General features: G+C 38.4%; 1 long non-coding RNA gene across 1 annotated transcript in view; it reads left to right on the forward strand.

Moving 5' to 3' along the window:
- Positions 1–9,911, forward strand: part of LOC123329712 — a 439,709-nt gene extending 429,798 nt beyond the window's left edge. The window contains exons 4-5 of the long non-coding RNA XR_006545245.2: positions 9,645–9,762; positions 9,842–9,911. This is a non-coding gene — a long non-coding RNA (uncharacterized LOC123329712). The remainder of the gene's footprint in view (positions 1–9,644; positions 9,763–9,841) is intronic.
- Positions 9,912–18,001: the final 8,090 nt, after the last annotated feature.

Genomic DNA, 18,001 nt, shown 5'->3' on the forward strand with positions numbered 1-18,001 from the left:
GTGGGAATTAAGTGAGATGATGCAATGAGAAATTCTGAGTACAACAGCTGATGAAGAGTAAACACTTAAAAAAATGTTCGTTAGTGCTATGACATCATCATTGTCATTGTTATCATCATTATTGGCACAAGAAGCAGGAAAACTTTTGAAGGAAATGGGAGATCCCTGTAACCCTGATGTGGCTATAGGTTATGAAACAGCCCTGGAGGGTCAGTCTGTGTGGACCCATTCAAGGGAAGCACCCAGAGGTGTAGAGGAAGAAATTTTGGACAGGATGACTTTGAAGGTCTTATTTAGAACTGTAGCTGTTTTATCCTCAGCCATTAAGTAAATATGTCTGCTCTTAAATATGAAGGGGTTAGGTATGAAAGGAATTCATTTATTCATTCAAAATCTATTTATTAGCTGCCTATTTTGGATCTGACAAGTACTGTTTTAGAAACTGGGGCACAGCCTTGAATTAAAAAGATGAAACCTAACTTCATGGAATTTGCATACCTGGGAGAACGCAAACAATGCATCAAAAAAGATAAAATATATGATGTGCCAGATAGTGAGACATGTTAGGAAGAAAAATGAAAAACAAAACATAGAAGAGTGATAGTTGATTCCAGGTGGGAGTTACGATTTAAAATAGGATGGTCAAAGAAGGCCTCACAGAGAAGGTGACATTTTAATCAAAGAACCAAAGGAGATGAAGGATGAAGGAAAGAACATTCTGGGCATGGGAGAAAGCAAGTGCAAAGTTTTGAAACTGAACCTGACTATTTTGCTTAGCAAAGAACAAGAAGGGACCATTGGGCCAGAGTGGAGGGAGCTAGAGACAGAATCCCGGGGGACCAGATCTGAGAGGTGGGTTGGGAGGGCAGCAAATTATTTAAAACCTTCTAAACCTTTTAACGGAGAAGGCAATGGCACCCAACTCCAGTTCTCTTGCCTGGAAAATCTCATGGACTGAGGAGCCTGGTGGGCTGCAGTCCATGAGGTCGCTAAGAGTTGGACACGACTGAGCGACTTCACTTTGACTTTTCACTCTCATGCATTGGAGAAGGAAATGGCAACCCACTCCAGTATTCTTGCCTGGAGAATCCCAGGGACGGGGGAGCCTGGTGGGCTTCCATCTCTGGGGTCACACAGAGTCGGACATGATTTAAGTGACTTAGCAGCAGCAGCAGCAAAACGTTTAAGGACTTTGGGTTTTACTCTGAGAGAGAAGACCCTTAGTAGCTTTTGAAAAGAAGAAATAACATGATTTGACTTACTTTGCAAAAGTATTGATTTGCTTGAGTTGAGAATAGAATATAGGGAAGCAAGGCCAAAAATGTGTTAGGATAATGCAGGTGAGCAGGTTAGTTACTTGGATCAGGGTGGCCGTGGTGGGTGTGGAAGAAAGTGATAAGCTTATGGATATATTTTAAAGGGCAAACCATCAATATTTGTTGCTGAGTTGGATTTGGATTATAAGAGAAAGTGATGAAACTAGCTTGATTCCAAGGTTTTTGCTATGAGGTAAAGAGGGTGGGTATAATCATAAGGGATTTGATTTAGGTCATACCTGAATGATCTAGTGGTTTTCCCCACTTTCTTCAATTTAACTCTGAATTTGGCAATAAGAAGTTCATGATCTGAGCCACAGTCAGCTCCCCATCTTGTTTTCGCTGACTTTATAAGGCTTCTCCATCTTTGGCTGCAAAGAATATAATCAATCTGATTTTGGTGTTGACCATCTGGTGATGTCCATGTGTAGAGTCTTCTCTTGTGTTGTTGGAAGAGGGTGTTTGCTATGACCAGTGTGTTCTCTTGGCAAAACTCTATTAGCCTTTGCCCTGCTTCATTCTGTATTCCAAGGCCAAATTTGCCTGTTACTCCAGGTGTTTCTTGACTTCCTACTTTTGCATTCCAGTCCCCTGTAATGAAAAGGACATCTTTTTTGGGTGTTAGTTCCAAAAGGTCTTGTAGGTCTTCATAGAACCGTTCAGCTTCTTCAGTGTTATTACTTTGCCAACAAAGGTCTGTCTAGTCAAGGCTATGGTTTTTCCAGTCGTCATGTATTGCCCTGCTTCATTCCGTATTCCAAGGCCAAATTTGCCTGTTACTCCAGGTGTTTCTTGACTTCCTACTTTTGCATTCCAGTCCCCTATAATGAAAAGGACATCTTTTTTGGGTGTTAGTTCCAAAAGGTCTTGTAGGTCTTCATAGAACCGTTCAACTTCAGCTTCTTCAGCGTTATTACTTTGCCAACAAAGGTCTGTCTAGTCAAGGCTATGGTTTTTCCAGTCGCCATGTATGGATGTGAGTTGGACTGTGAAGAAAGCTGAGTGCCGAAGAATTAATGCTTTTGAACTGTGGTGTTGGAGAAGACTCTTGAGAGTTCCTTGGACTGCAAGGAGATCCAACCAGTTCATCCTCAAGGAGATCAGTCCTGGGTGTTCTTTGGAAGGAATGATGCTAAAGCTGAAACTCCAGTACTTTGGCCACCTCATGCAAAGAGTTGACTCATTGGAAAAGACTCTGATGCTGGGAGGGATTGGGGGCAGGAGGAAAAGGGGACGACAGAGGATAAGATGGCTAGATGGCATCACCGACTCTATGGATGTGAGTTTGAGTGAACTCCAGGAGTTGGTGATGGTCAGGGAGGCCTGGTGTGCTGCGATTCATGGGGTTGCAAAGAGTCAGACACGACTGAGCGACTGAACTGAACTGAACTGAAAGAGGGTGGTTTGTCATTTACTATGATAGGGATATGAAGAGGAATAGATTAATAAGAGTGAAAGATCACATGTTTGTAGATACAGATAGTAGGTATAGAGAAATGGTATAAAATTTTAATGCGTGCTGAGTGCTAAGTCGCTTCTGTCGTGTCTGACTCTTTGTGACCCTGTGGATGGTAACCCGCCAGCTGCCAGCCTCCTCTGTCCATGGGATTCTCCAGGCAAGAATACTGGAGTGGGTTGCCATGCCCTTCTCCAGGGGAACTTCCTGACCCAGAGATCAAACTTGCATCTCCTGCTGTTCTTGCATTGTGGACGGATTCTTTACCCCTGAGCCAATGGGGAAGCCCTAATTTTTTTTTTTTTTAATACTCACTAACTTTCAGTGTGCATGCGTGCTAAGTCACCTCAGTCATGTCCAACTCTTTGTGACCCTATGGACTGTAGCCCACTAGGCTCCTCTGTCCATGTTCTCCAGGCAAGAATACTGGAGTGGGTTGCTGTGCCCTCCTCTAGGGACTCTTCCTGACCCAGGGATCAAACCCTTGTCTCATGTCTCCTGCATTGGCAGGCAGCTTCTTTAGCACTAGTGCCACTTGGGAAGCTCATTAAATATCAGATGCCATCCAGATAAAGATGTTGAGTAGACAAAAGGCTCATTGAGTCTGGAGCTCAGGAATTAGTAGATCAGGACTGGAAAAGTACATTTATGAATGTATTGAAATGGCATTTGAAACTACAAGATTAGGTAAGGTCAGCAATGGAGTGAATGCAGATAGAAAAGATGCAAAGCTCAATAAATGAGACCAAAAACACTGCAAAATTTAGAATGAAGATTGGCAAGGAGGAATCAGTGAAGAATTCTGGGAGACAGAGAAGTTGGGGGAAAAACAAGGGAGTTTGGGATCCTAATTGTCAAGTGAAAAAAATGTGTTTTTAGGACCAGGAACTGTCCATTAGATTTAAAAACATGAAGGTCATTGGTGACCTTGACACTGAATGAATAGAAAGCTGATATGATTTGGAAATTAACCTGAGCTTGCCTCTATTCATTAATAGAACTCCAGGTGGACAAACTGAACTAAGGGCTTGAACACAGACAGAAACAGGACATGGCGTCTGAAGAAGCACCAGCCGTACTGGGTAAAGTAATGAGAAATTTGCCCAGGGGAGCTCACTGATGAACGGGAGCTAGGAGAACTGCAGAGCTCATATTGCATTCATGTCACAACCTGGGGAGACAATGGCAGCTAAAAATAAGTCCACTGCCCACTTGACTGATACTGTGGCATTAAAAAAATTAACTATTCATATATTTTTATTTAAAGGTATGGCCTATATGTGTAATTCTGTATAGAATGCTTTTGAATCTCACCTAAGGTCTTTAGATTTCCCTTATGTCTCCTCAAAGCAGTTCCTTTTAGTACTCATAGCATAAAACTACCATCTTGGTAATTATGTTTATTAAATGAATTAGGGAGTGGAAAAAAAAAAAAACTATAGTCATTCAATTTTCATCTGGGGCAATCTTAAACTTCAGTTTATTCTGCTTGTTCAACTTCATTCAGTTATACAACTTGGGATTTTTCAACAAAGCTGATTTGATCTTATAAGTCTTCCTGTGATACTCTCTAAATTGCTGGAAGATGCCTATAGAAAGGGGGTCAGCCCTCTTACTGTCTGGATTATACCTGAGACACAGCTTCTTCCATTTCCTACTATGGAAAATGTCTGTGCTTAGTAATTACCTAAGGCCATTAAAATATCTCTTCTTAGCCTACCCCAGGGTCCCTGGCAATTTGCAGCTATGATGTATGGCTTTCATTATTAGTGAAACTATAGATAGGCATTCACCTTGAGTGTTCTCTGGAATTGGGTTATCCATGGGGGTATTGCTGGGATCAGACACCAAGGCTGAAGCATGTAATCAGATTATTAGCAAACGGATGGGAAGTCCACAGCATTAGTGGAGCTGCAAAAAGCTTCTGATTATAACGTGCAGGCTGATCAGAAGTTTTCTAAACAGCACTATGTCCTTTTCCTTCAGTCAATATAGTTATCTCAGTAAAAATTAAAGTAATTAAAAATACTTATTTTGCATCTACTGTGAACAATATTACCTTGCTATCTAAAAAGGCATCACTATACACTTTTTGTTAATGGTGCTTCTACTGTTTATTCACTGTTCAGAGGCAATGTATTAACTAAGAATAATATCACAAGTGAAGGTGAAGATGTGAGGTTTTTCTCTGCCATTACTAACAGTGTGAGTCTAAGTTAGATATTTATTATTTCAGAGACTCAGGTTACTTACAAAATGGAAACAACATTTACCTCCCATGATGTAGACTAATAGTGTTTTTGATATAATACACTCATTCTAATAAATGGTATGATTTCCCCATAAAATATTTTATTTACTCTAAATCCTACCTGAAGTACCAGACTCAACTGTAAATCATAATGAATATTTTCAGTAAAATTTAATCCCTTTTCAAAGGATTTATCTTATAAGCAATCATATTAAAAAGTATGTACCATGAGCACCTGATGTGTGTGACACTCGGTGTGTGTGTGTGTGACAGACAATCTACTTAGTGGACGAGGTTGTTGACTGCAGCCCTTTCAAATATGGGTGTTGAAGTTTTCCCCTTTGACTCTACCTTGTCCCATAGCCCCTCTCTTAGGATACTCTTTAGTCTTAAAATTGTCCTTGGAGCACTCTAGGAAGGCATCCTCAAGGGGCATCAGGGGGTGGCAGTTACCTTGCTCTTACAGTGATGTGTTGGAATGGACAGAGGGATGCTGCTGCCCTTGCGATGCCTGGACACTGGTCCTTATCGGATTGGCCATCAAGGACGTTAAGTGGTGCTGAGGAACTCACAACAAGCCTCTCTTGTCCACTCATCAACATATTCATGTCAGATTTCCCCCTCTTGGATGTCTGTTCCCAGTTAGAAAATAAGTGAAACTTCCATATCGTGATGTGTTTACTATGATACATAGGCTTCCCTAGTGTCTCAGACAGTAAAGAATCCACCTGCAGTGCGGGAGACCTGGGTTCGAACCCTGGGTTGGGAAGATCTCCTGAAGGAGGGCATGGCAACCCCTCCAGTATTCTTGCCTGGAGAATCCCATGGACGGAGGAGCCTGGCGGGCTAGCCACAGTCCATGGGGTCACAAAAAGTTGGGATGACTGAGTGACTAAGCATAGCACAGCACACATAGCAACAGCAGGAAAAAAAAAAAAAGCTTCTGTAGAATAAAATAGCTGTTCTGTATTAATTCTTACACCTCCATTTTCTATTGTAAAGTGTTTGATTCAATGTATTTAGCCTCTGGGCTTCCCTGGTGGCTCAGCAGTAAAGAATTCCCCTGCAATGCAAAGATAGCATTCGGATCAGGGATATCCCCTGGAGAAGGAAAAGGAAACCCACTTCAGTATTCTTGCCTGGGAAATCCTATGGATAGAGGAGCCTGGGGGACTACCGTCCACGGGTCAAAAAAAGAGTCAGACATGAGGGAGCAACTAAATAACAGCAATTCTTAAGCCTCATCCTTATTGGGAGAATAAGACAGTTAAGGATATTGTTTCACTATTAGGTGAACAATTCCTGGAAGGAAAATATTTCCCCACTGAGAAATACCACCGTGTCTTCAGATTTCTGAAACAAATGTAAAATCATGTAAGAGAGAAAATGGTCCATTTTCTGGTCTTGGAGGTTTGTCATGAGTCACTCGTGTTTGAATTCTTTATTTTTCCCCGCAGCTTTCTTCAGATATTCACACAGCATACAGTTCAAAGACTTTTCGGATATTCACAGAATTATGCAGACACCACTACCGTCATTTTAAAAATAGTTTCATCACATTAAAAGGAAACCTTTTACCCATTAATGTCACCTCTCTTTTCCTCCCTTTCCCAAAAACTAGGCAACCACTTATTTACAGATTTGCCTACTTTGGACATTTCATATAATATAAATGGAATCATACACTATATGATGCCTTCATTCTTTTTGGAAACTGTTTTCAAGGTTTATCCAACTTGTGGCATGTACTAATGCTTCATTTTTTATTGCTAAGTAATACATTTTTGTGTGGATATACCATGTTTTATTTACCCATTCCTTAGTTTAGCAACATTGATTTGTTTCTCATTTTTGGCTATGGTGAATAGTGCTGCCGTGGACATCTCTGTACAAGTTTTAGTGTGGACATGTATTTTCATTTAGGTTAATACTTAGGAGTTGAGTTGCTGGATCATGTGGCAGCTCTCATGGTTAATCTTTTGAGGAACCGCTAGACTTTTCCAAAGTGGCTGTACCATTTCACAGTACCAGTGTATGAATGTTCAGATTTCTCTACAGCCTCGTTAGCATTTGCTACTATTTTTCTTTTTGATTATAGCCATCCTCATGGGTTTGAACGGATATGTCTTTTTATTTACATTTCTTCAATAGCTCATGATGCTGGGCATCCTTTCATGTGTTTGTTGACAATTTATGTATCTTCTTTTTAGAAACGTTCATTTAGATATTGTATGCATTTTAAAATTAGGTTGTTTGTCTTTATTGTTGAATTATTAGAGTTCCTTATATATTCTAGTTACAGTTGCTTAGCAGATGTATGATTTGCAAATATTTTATCGCATTCTCTGTATTATCTTACTTTATGTTCTTACTTTTATGCATTTATTAGAAGCATCTTTTAAAGTGCAGAGGTTCTTATTTTGATAGAGTCCAATCTACAGAACTTACTTTTCTTTCACATTCATAATTTTAGTGTCATCTCCTTGAAGACCAAGGTCATGAAAATTTACTCCTATATTTATTTCCTTTTGAGAGTTTTATAGTTTTAGCTCTTACTGGTAGTGTTCTCATCTGTTTTGAGCTAATTTTTGTGAAAATTGAAGTCTAGTTTTTTGTTTTTTTTTTTTTTCTTATGGGTATATAGTTGTACCGGCACCATTTCTTGAAAAGACTCCTTTTTTCAACCATTGAACTGTCTTGTTACTTTGGTCAAAAATCAATTGATGATCATTGCAGTTGTCTAATTCTAGACTCTCAGTTCTATTCCACTGACCTAAATGTCCACACTTAGGCTAGTATCACATTGCCTTGATTGCCATACACTTCCAATATGTTTTGACGTTGGGAATTATGAGACCCAATATTTTTTTTCCAAATTGTTTTGAGTACTCTAGGTCTTTTGTATTTCTATAGACTTCAGTATCAGTTTGTCAGTTTCTGAGAAATGTAAGCTAAGTTTTGGTAGATAGAATTGAATCAGTAAATTGATATGAATATTGCCATCTTGACATTAAGTCTTTGGATTTCAGAATGTAGGCATCTTCATATTTACTTAGATCTTTAATTTCTTTTAGCAGTGTTTTGGAGTTTTTATAATATGAATTTTGTACTTCTTTTGTTTATTTTTAACCATTTAATTCTTTTTGATCCTGTTGTAAATGAAATTGTTTCTTTAGTTTCATTTTGAGATTGTTCATTGATAGTATATAGATATACAATTGATTTTTATGTATTGATCTTGTTCCCTGCCACCTTGTTGCATTTTTTAATTAGTTCTAGTAGATTTTTCATAAATTCTTAGGATTCTATATATGCAGAATCATGTTGTTTGCTAGTAGGATTACTTCTTCTTTTCCAGTATGGATGTCTTTTATTTCATTGTCTTTCCTGGACTGTCCTAACCAGAACCTCTAGTACTATGTTGACTAGAATAAGAACAGACATCTTTGTCTTGGTCCTGATCTTAGGGAGAAATTATCCAACATTAAAAGATGCTTGCTCCTTGGAAGAAAAACTATGACAAACCAAGACAACATATTAAAAAGCAAAGACAATACTTTACCAACAGAGGTCCGTATAGTCAAAGCTATGGTTTTTCTAGTAGTCATGTATGAATGTGAGAGTTGGGCCATAAAGAAAGCTGAGCACTAAAGAACTGAGCGACTGAGTGACTGAATAGCAACAATCAAACATTTCATCATCAAATGTGATGCTAATTGTACTTTTCCATAGGTGCTCTTTATTCAGTTGTAGGAGTGTTCTCTATTTCTAGATTCGTGGTTGTTCAATCACTAAGTCGGGTCCGACTCTGCAACCCCATGGAGTGCAGCACACTAGGCTTCCCTGTCCTTCACCATCTCCCAGAGTTTGCTTAAAGTCATGTCTGTTAATTCACTGATACCATCCAACCATCTCATCCTCTGGCATCCCCTTCTCCTCCTGCCTTCAGTCTTTCCCAGCAGATTAGGGTCTTTTCCAATGAGTCAACTCTTCATATCAGGTGGCCAAAGTACTGGAGTTTCAGCATCAGTCCTTCCAGTGAATATTCAGGGTTGATTTCCTTTAGGATTGACTGGTTTGATCTCCTTGCAGTCCAAGTAACTCTCGAGAGTCTTCTCCAACACCATAGTTTAAAAGCGTCAATTCATTAAGAATTGATGAATAGGTGTGGAATTTTGCAAATGCTTTTTATTTTTTTTTTTTTTACATTTATTGAGATGTCTGTGCATTTTGCCCTATATTCTAATACAATATTCTGGTAGTTGATTTTTTTTTAAATGTTAAAACAAGTTTGCATTCTGGTATAAGTCCCACTTGGTCACTTAGCAATCATTTTTGTGTGTTCCTGTACTTAGCTTACTTATATTTTATTGAGAACTGCTTAAAGTTATCACAAAAAAATATAGGGAGGAAACAGTTCATCTTTCAATATTTTTCTCATCTTTTTCTCCAGGAAGAAAGAAAGATGCACATACACATTCACATGTAATGTACTAGCAAAATACATCCTTGGTGTTTTTATTCAATTTGATGAAAATAATAACTTCTTCTTTCCTGTTTGGTGGTTTTGGCCCCATTATCAATAGAGTCTATTTATGATTTTATTACATTCTTCTCTCAGGCCATAGCGGTGTGCAGTAAGTGAACAAAATTGGTTCCAGGATCCAGAAATTGACAAGGGAATGAACTACTGAATCCAAGAAAACTTTCAAAAACAAGAATAAAGTAAAAATTAGTGGGTGAGTATCTTAAATGATTCCTACTTCCATTGGACTTTACATTTATAAACCTTAGTACTTATTTGATTCAATGACACAGGATCATGGGAAGGAAAGGAAGAAGGATGCTGAAACATTGTAAAGAGGAAATAGAGCTGAGAGTAGAGGGTGAGTTTGTTCTGGGTCTCATTTTACCCATCATTGTGTCTCCTCGGTGTTAACAGCTGTGGGCTCAGCAGCTCCCTTTTATGTTACAGAATCAAACATTAGCCTTATTGAAAATCTTAGTAAAAATCTGGTGCAATAAATCACTCCTGTGCTATATTCAGGGAGAAGGCAATGGCACCCCACTCCAGTACTCTTGCCTGGAAAATCCCATGGACGGAGGAGCCTGGTGCACTGAAGTCCATGGGGTCGCTAGGAGTCGGACACGACTGAGCGACTTCACTTTCACTTTTCACTTTCATGCATTGCAGAAGGAAATGGCAACCCAGTCCAGTGTTCTTGCCTGGAGAATCCCAGGGATGGGGGAGCCTGTGGGCTGCCGTCTATGAGGTCACACAGAGTTGGACACGACTGAAGCGACTTAGCAGCAGCAGCAGCAGTGCGATATTCAGGCTTTCCTATCCATAAATAAAATTGCTATGCTAACTTTCCTAACAAATCCTGGCATCCTGAAACCTTACCTATAGTTACCTATTCAGTACCTATAGGTAAGGTTCACATGTTTTAATTAATACTAACCACATTTAATCCTCGACAACATGATGGGGTTTCTTATGAGATGAGATATCATTATCCCTATTTTATAGATGGGGAAACTGAAGCCTAGCATGCACTTTGCTTGGAATCATCCAGTTAATAAGGCAGAATCTGAACCTTTCTGACTCCAGAGGTAGTATTCTTACTATTATGCTGTCAGTGATCTGATTTCTTTGTGTCTGGGAAGTAGTATATGAAAAATAGCTGATACCTAGATTAGTTTAATAAATTCATTGCATTGTGTAGAGCTGGTAAAGTTGTGTTGATTTTTCTTCTCAAACCAAACCACATTTCATCTTGAACCCACTAAACAGAGAGAAGATGGTAACTACAGTCTCTTTTTTAATAATATCTTACATGAAAATAAATCTTCTTTTTTGAATGACACTCTTTCATCCTCCGGTGAAATTTACTTATACTCCCCATTAGGTCCACCACATGTCATGGTGAGGGGAGAAAAAAAGCAATTCTTAGCTCTCATAAAGTCCAGCATTGATGACTTCAAGTTGATGTATTGACACTGCCGAAGGAGGGAGAGGCGTAGAAATGCAATTCACAATCTTATATGATTTGTTCTAGTGTGGACAGAGCCTGATAAGTAGGGTTCAGATGTCCACACATTCAGGTTTAGGATCTGTCAAACCATCATTCATTCACTTCACTGTAAAGAACTGTTTATTTACTGTTTATTATCACAGGTTCTAAAAGCACATCACATGTTAGTATCCTCTGGCGCATAGTATGAGTCTGATGTTGGCTGCTCTGTTTGTATTTGCGGTGACTCTGGTCTGCCCTTTGTCCCCTCTCTTCCAATATAAAAAGTGACCCAACATTATGCAGCAAAATGTGCTCCTAATATCAGTTGGGAGTTAGTATTAAAAAACTGTGGCATGGTAATGCTTTGCTGTTTAATAATTAAGTGAGGTTAAGAATGATTATAGAGAAGGTCACTGGGTATAGTGGAAGTTTACTTTGGACCTGAAGCCAGGAGCTGTGGGATGCCCAGTATCACAGCCCGACCTGGGTCTGAGAAATTACAAAATGTGAGGGTAGGTCAGGGAGTAGGAGGGTGACCCCTAGGAATAGAAGACCCGTGTCTGATGGTAGGACTGCCACCAAAGGGGGTACCCAAAGTTCAAATAATACTTTAAAATGAAATGTGGCAAACTCACATTCATTAAAAATTAATACTATTTAGTTCTAGTGAGTATTCATGGAAACGGACCCTCATGTATTTCTGACATGAGTAACAATATTTTCCCAGAGCGTAATTTGGCAGTATTGTTCAAGAGTTGCTGTATTGTCGTTGGCATATCCATCTGTAATTTTCTCCTGGGCATGTCCGTACGTCATCTTGTTTGCTGAGTTGTCATTTCCAATGGCCACACTATATTCTGTTATGTGGATGCACCATGCAGTTTCTTAACATCGCGCAGTCCATTATTGTACTCTTAGGCTGTTTCTAATTTTCTACTATCATAAGTGGGTCTGTTAGCAGGAGTTGTTAAGACATATTTTGAAATCAGAAGACGATAATTGTTAAACCCAGAAGTTAGGTACATTGATATTTAGTACAGGTGTATTCTACTTTTGCGTGTGCTTGAAATTTTTTCCAATTATTGAAATCAGTTCAGGTATGTTGGGCTACACCAGGTCTTTGCTGCTTTGCCTGGTCTTTCTCTGGTGGCGGTGAGTGGGGGCTACTATTCATTATGGTGTGGGGCTTCTCACTGTGGTGGTTTCTCTTGTTGTGGAGCACAGGCTGTAGAGCGCAGGCTCAGTAGTTGTGGCACAGGGGCTTAGTTTACTCCATGGCTTGTGACTGAATCGATCTGACCAAGGATTGAACCCGTATCCCCTGCATTGGCAGGCAGATTCCTATCCACAACACCACCAGGGAAGTCCAATAATTTTTAAATGATCAGACTTGATTAGTAGTTAGGGGAGGAAGGGAGTGAACTCTGATTGTGGGGCTCAGAAGGTTAGGTGTGTTGGTGCCTTGTGATGGGAACGGCTGCACTTCTTTACTTTATCTGGCTTTGGGAATTAGTCTCTTAGCATCCCAGAACTCAGAAGAAACTGACCTCAAACACATACCTTGGAAAGACGATTGACCCTGATATAAAATGTGTCCTGGCATAGAATGTCATATTCTTGACTAAGCCAGTCTGGGTCTTGTGTCTGTTGCTATTCCTAAAACTTCTGGTCTACCATGAGATCTTAGGACTGAGTCACTTAATTTCCTGACTTCCAGTTCTTGCACTTTCTGCTCTCCTCCTTTGTCTTAGAAGTAGAAATTCTGGGAATCTCTTTCAGGAAAGTGCTGAATCATCTCATGGGCTGGGCTCACACCCAGGAAATCAAAGTATGTTAGGGTTTAAACTAATTGAAAACAAGCCTCTGAGGTCTTCACAAATTAACATAACTCCTTGACCAGCACAGGTGGCCTCTCTTTGTATAAGAGGTGGTCCCTCTGAAATCATGTGCTAATTGAACTTACAGAAATCTAATGATGTGTTAATAGTTCTTTGGAAGAAATTTAAAGTTAGCCATCTTCTAACACGTTTCTATCACAATGAATCACCTCACCCTCCTTTCATTTCTTGGTAAATCTGGATGTGGGTTTAGTATATCAAGAGAGTATATATGGAGCTGTATAACCTTCATCACAATCTAAGTAGAACATTTCTATCAACCTAAAAAGAAACCTCTTGCCCACTTTCCCTTTCTACCCACAGACCTAAGACGACCACTATTTCAGTCTCTATAGATTTTCCGTTTCTGGATGTTTTACATGCATGGATCATATAACATGTGCATTTTTATATCTTGCTTTTTTTCACTGAGCATGATGTATTTGAAGCTCATCATGTTTTAGTGTGTATCAGTATTTCTGTTGCTTTTTATTGCCAAATAGTTTTCCATTGTATGGATATATATATTTTGCTTGTTTATTCACCAATTGATAGACATTTGGATTCTTTACACTTTAGGACTATTGTGAATAATGCTGCTATGAACATTTGTGTACAGTCTTTGTATAGACATATATTTTTACTTCTCCTGGGTAGATACTCAAGAGTGGAATTCTTATATCACATGATAACTGTGTATTTAACTTTTAAAGAAACTGCCAAACGTTTTCCAAAGTGGTGGCATCATTTTACATTCTCAACAGCAATATATGATGGCATTTCTTTATGCCATCACTGCCTCTAGTGTTGTCTGGTTCATAGACATTTCAGTGGATAATGGCGGGTTGGGCATTTCTACAAAGGCTGTGATCTAAACTAGAATATAGATGGGTCTTAGCATCATGTATTCCTTTTAACCTTTTTCCTGCTTAGGACATTGGAGGGTTCAAGATCCACCTGGACCAGTCAATCACACTTTGAAGCAAAATTCCAATAATGTGCTTGTGTCTACACATGCCTGTATCCATGGTAAATGCACTTCCAATTGGAGGACACTGTTTTCTCTTCTTTGCTTTTATAAAATATTTAATTGAATTCTTTAGTATGTTCAAGTAAAACATTAATTTTAGCTTATGGAGGTTATTTTCATAGCTCTTGATACCTTGCTTGGGCTTCCCTGGTGGCTCAGGTGGTAAAGAATCCGCCTGCAATGCGGGAGACCCGGGTTTGATCCCTGGGTTGGGAAGATCCCCTGGAGAAGGGAACGGCAACCCATTCCAGTATTTTGGCCTGGAGAATTCCATGAATTGTATAGTCCATGGGGTTGCAAAGAGTCGGACATGACTGAGCGACTTTCACTTTCATTTGATACCTTGCTTAGATATTCACTAGTAAAGAGACTTGACATTAATGGAAGAAAGAAAGTCTTAGATTGTGCAACACTCATTTGTAAGAACTGAGGAGAGGAATGGAATTTTTGAATCAACTGGTGACTCTTCCAGCAGGAAAGGAGTCACACTTTGAGAGTCATTTTGTCTTTCATCTAACATAGCTTTAGCAAAAATTGTTAAATTTTTTAACATTTTATATTTAAAATTTTTAACATTTAACATTTAAAATTTTTTTCCCAGCAAGAATTGCAAATTGAATGGCCTGGTTTCCCTCCTTATATTGTATGCACACATACCACAGAGACTTGGCCTCCTGACACCAGGGATTCTGCTACTGTCAATGCATCAGAGCTGCTCAGTGCTCTGTGCCATGGAGCACAGAAGAGAAATGAAAGTTACAGTCTTACCCTTCAGGCGTGAACACTTGAGGTGGGAAGACACAAATCAGGGCAGTAGACCACAATGCTTTAAAATAAATCACCAAACTGCATATATTCTAGGAATATAAAGGTGGACTCTAAGATGTGGTGAGAACCCTGAGGGACAGTTTCCTAGTCTAAATTGGAGATAGTGCAGAATACAAAAATTTCTAGAATTCCTACTAATATAGAATTGGAAGGAACCTAAATTATCCTGATATCTGGCTGAGCAAATATCATATTTTCTGTTATAAGTTTAAAAATTACATATATCTCAACAATGGTAGGAAAGGAAATTTGAATAGCAGAAGTAGATGGGTATTATTGTCTTTGTCTCTATTACTATTATGGCTGTCTTCTTAAAAAATTTTTATTTTATATTGGCATATAGTTGATTAACAATGTTGTGTTAGTTTCATATGTACAGCAAAGTGATTCAGTTATACATATACACGTATCTATTCTTTTTCATGTTCTTTTCCCAATTAGGTTATTATACAATATTGAGCAGACTATGCTACAGAATAGGTCCTTGTTGGTTATCTATTTTAAATATAGCAGTGTAGACATGTCAATCCCAAACCCTCAGTCTATCCCCTACCCCATCCTTCCCACCTGGTAACCATAAGTTCATTCTTTAAGTCTGTGAGTCTATTTCTGTTCTGTAAATAAATTCATTTGTATCATTTTCTAAAAATTCACATAAAGTGGTATATGATATGTGTCTTTCTCTGACTTATTTCACTTAGTGTGATAATCTCCAGGTCTATCCATGTTGCTGCAAATGGCATTATTTCATTCTTTTTAATGGCTGAATAATACTCCATTGTATATATGTGCCACTGTCTTAGGTGAGAGAAAGAAAAGGGAGGAAGGGGTCTCAATCTAGGACACCTTCAGTTACGAGTTGCTTCTCTCTGTGACTGAATATTGTCCCTTAAATGGGTAGTTTAGCATACTTTTCCAGTTACTTTTAACCAGCCTCTACTTCATATAAACCAAGGGCATGTATATTTGGAGACTAAGACACAGGTTGGAAAAATTCTGAAAATTACATCAGTTAATAGCAAAACTTATGAAGAGACAAACAAACATAAAAATTCAATCTTTTACTTCTGTAACTTGAAATCTCTTGCAGGTTCAAAAATTCACAAACACATTATTTTCATTATTTTTTTAAGATGTGATTACTGATTGGTTTCAGTTTAGTTATACCTGAAAGTATTTTTTTAGGAGAGGATTAAAAATCCTCCAGTAGATAAATTTGACATATTCTATGCTATTATTTTGTTTTCAATATAAAGTCATTTAAGATATACTTATTTTTCTTCTTGGATCCTTCATTCAAAGCATACACTGTAATATTCTATCTACAGAAATGTCATTAAGTCCACCATAAAATTAAAGGCAGGCATTTATCAATTTCATAAAATAACAAAAGCTTATATTCTTTTAGACATTGGTAATAACTAGATCATAAATAGAACTTTATCTAAATTTGAAGATGAGAAAACTGAATCTCAGAGAACTAAAATCTCCCAAGATCACACAGTTAGTTAGAGACAGAGGCTAGATTCAAAATGAGATCTGTCTGCCCAAAATTATAAAATTTTGTTTCATTTATTCCAAAGTTAAAATACCCTCATAATCTAAAAACTCTGATAATGCTCCTTTGTTAGCACATAATAAAATATAAAATTAGCAGTAAGCATTTTCTAAATATTGCTTATAACATATTCTCATAGAAAGTCCACCATTTGTAGTTGCTTTATACTCTTTTAGGTTTAGCTTTATCTAGATCATTGTTGTTCAAAATAAATCAAAGCAAAGAATTATATAAAAAATACTAAAATTGGTTATTTATAGCCAGTAGGGTTATGGGTTTAAAAAAAAATTCCTTTTTTTCCCTCTATTTCCCAAATGTCTGCATTTTTAAAATAGCTGCTGTAATTTAGTCACCTATTATAAGCAAGTATATTATGTACCTTTTCACTGCTATGCCGTCTCTGCCTGGAATAGAGTTAGTACCCAGTGAATACATGTTGACAGAATGAATGGATGAAAACAATGAATGAACTGTGCTAACTTTCTTACATAAATTGTTTATTTTTTAAGTCGTCTTTTAACATGAAGATACTTTATTATTATCATCCTTTAACATGAAGCAACTACAGGTCAGAATGGTTAAGTAACCTGTGTGAAATCAAACAGCTAGTGAGTAAGGAGCTGACATTTAAAAGCATTCTGTTCTATTGCTGTGATCATGAGATTTTTATTTTTACATCTGGAAACTCAGTAATTCTGAAAGTTTAGCATGAACTCTTCTGGAAGGTGGGTAACACTGAACGGAACCAACTTGTTTCTAAGACAAGTGTTTGACAAACTCAGATGGGTAGTTTGGATTTTTCCTCCAGCGAACACCCAGAGCCAGACCTCTCTCACCACCTACTATGGGAACAACACCTCAGATGGAATGAGGGGCTCTGGGAACTGTCTGCTGTCATGCTGGGAAATGTGGACCTGGGTGAATCCTGAATTCTCAGCTTACTTTCCTAGCTACCAACATGTATCCAGTTTTTAAAATTAGAAAAGGAAGAAGAAACTAACTAAGCCTTTCCCTTCTCAGACTAGCATTTTTCTGGATCAGTAAAAGGCCGACAGAACCAGCGGGCCTCCAACTGACTGACTGTGTTGTGTTCTGGGCTCTTGCTGGCTTTTTCACTAAGGCGTTAAGAACGAGCCCCAGATGGTTTCTCTAAACCTAACCTCTGTGCTCCAGGCCTTGGCCAGTCCATCTGGCCTTTCATGCCTATTAATAGATTTTTCACCTGAGCCCAAGAAGTCAGGACTGGAAATGTGCTTGTTTCATTGGTTCCTGTGTGGTCAAGAGATAAATCATTGAAGACCATTGGAAAGATTTAAGCCAAGCCGTGCCTCTTCCCAAAGATAGCAGCAGTTCCTGGCTGTGCAGCCTTGTGTTAACTCCTTTGTCTTGCTGCACGAAGCAGAACTCTGAGAGGGATTCATTAGACCATATTTAAATTTCCTTCATTCTCATTCTATATACAAGCGTTTCTGATTTTCCTCTACTACTTCCTCCGTTCCCAACCTTGTTTTAATGACGATAATGATCATATTAAATCTTCTGAATTATTTGCCCTTCAGTGGACAGATGTTACAGGCAATAAATGTTATGTTATAATATTCATGATAATAGTTTCCATTTATCTAGTACCACCTATCCTGTTAAGGTATGAATAAAGTACGTATATTT

This window comes from Bubalus bubalis, chromosome 16 (assembly GCF_019923935.1).
Source record: "Bubalus bubalis isolate 160015118507 breed Murrah chromosome 16, NDDB_SH_1, whole genome shotgun sequence".
Taxonomy (NCBI): domain Eukaryota; kingdom Metazoa; phylum Chordata; class Mammalia; order Artiodactyla; family Bovidae; genus Bubalus; species Bubalus bubalis.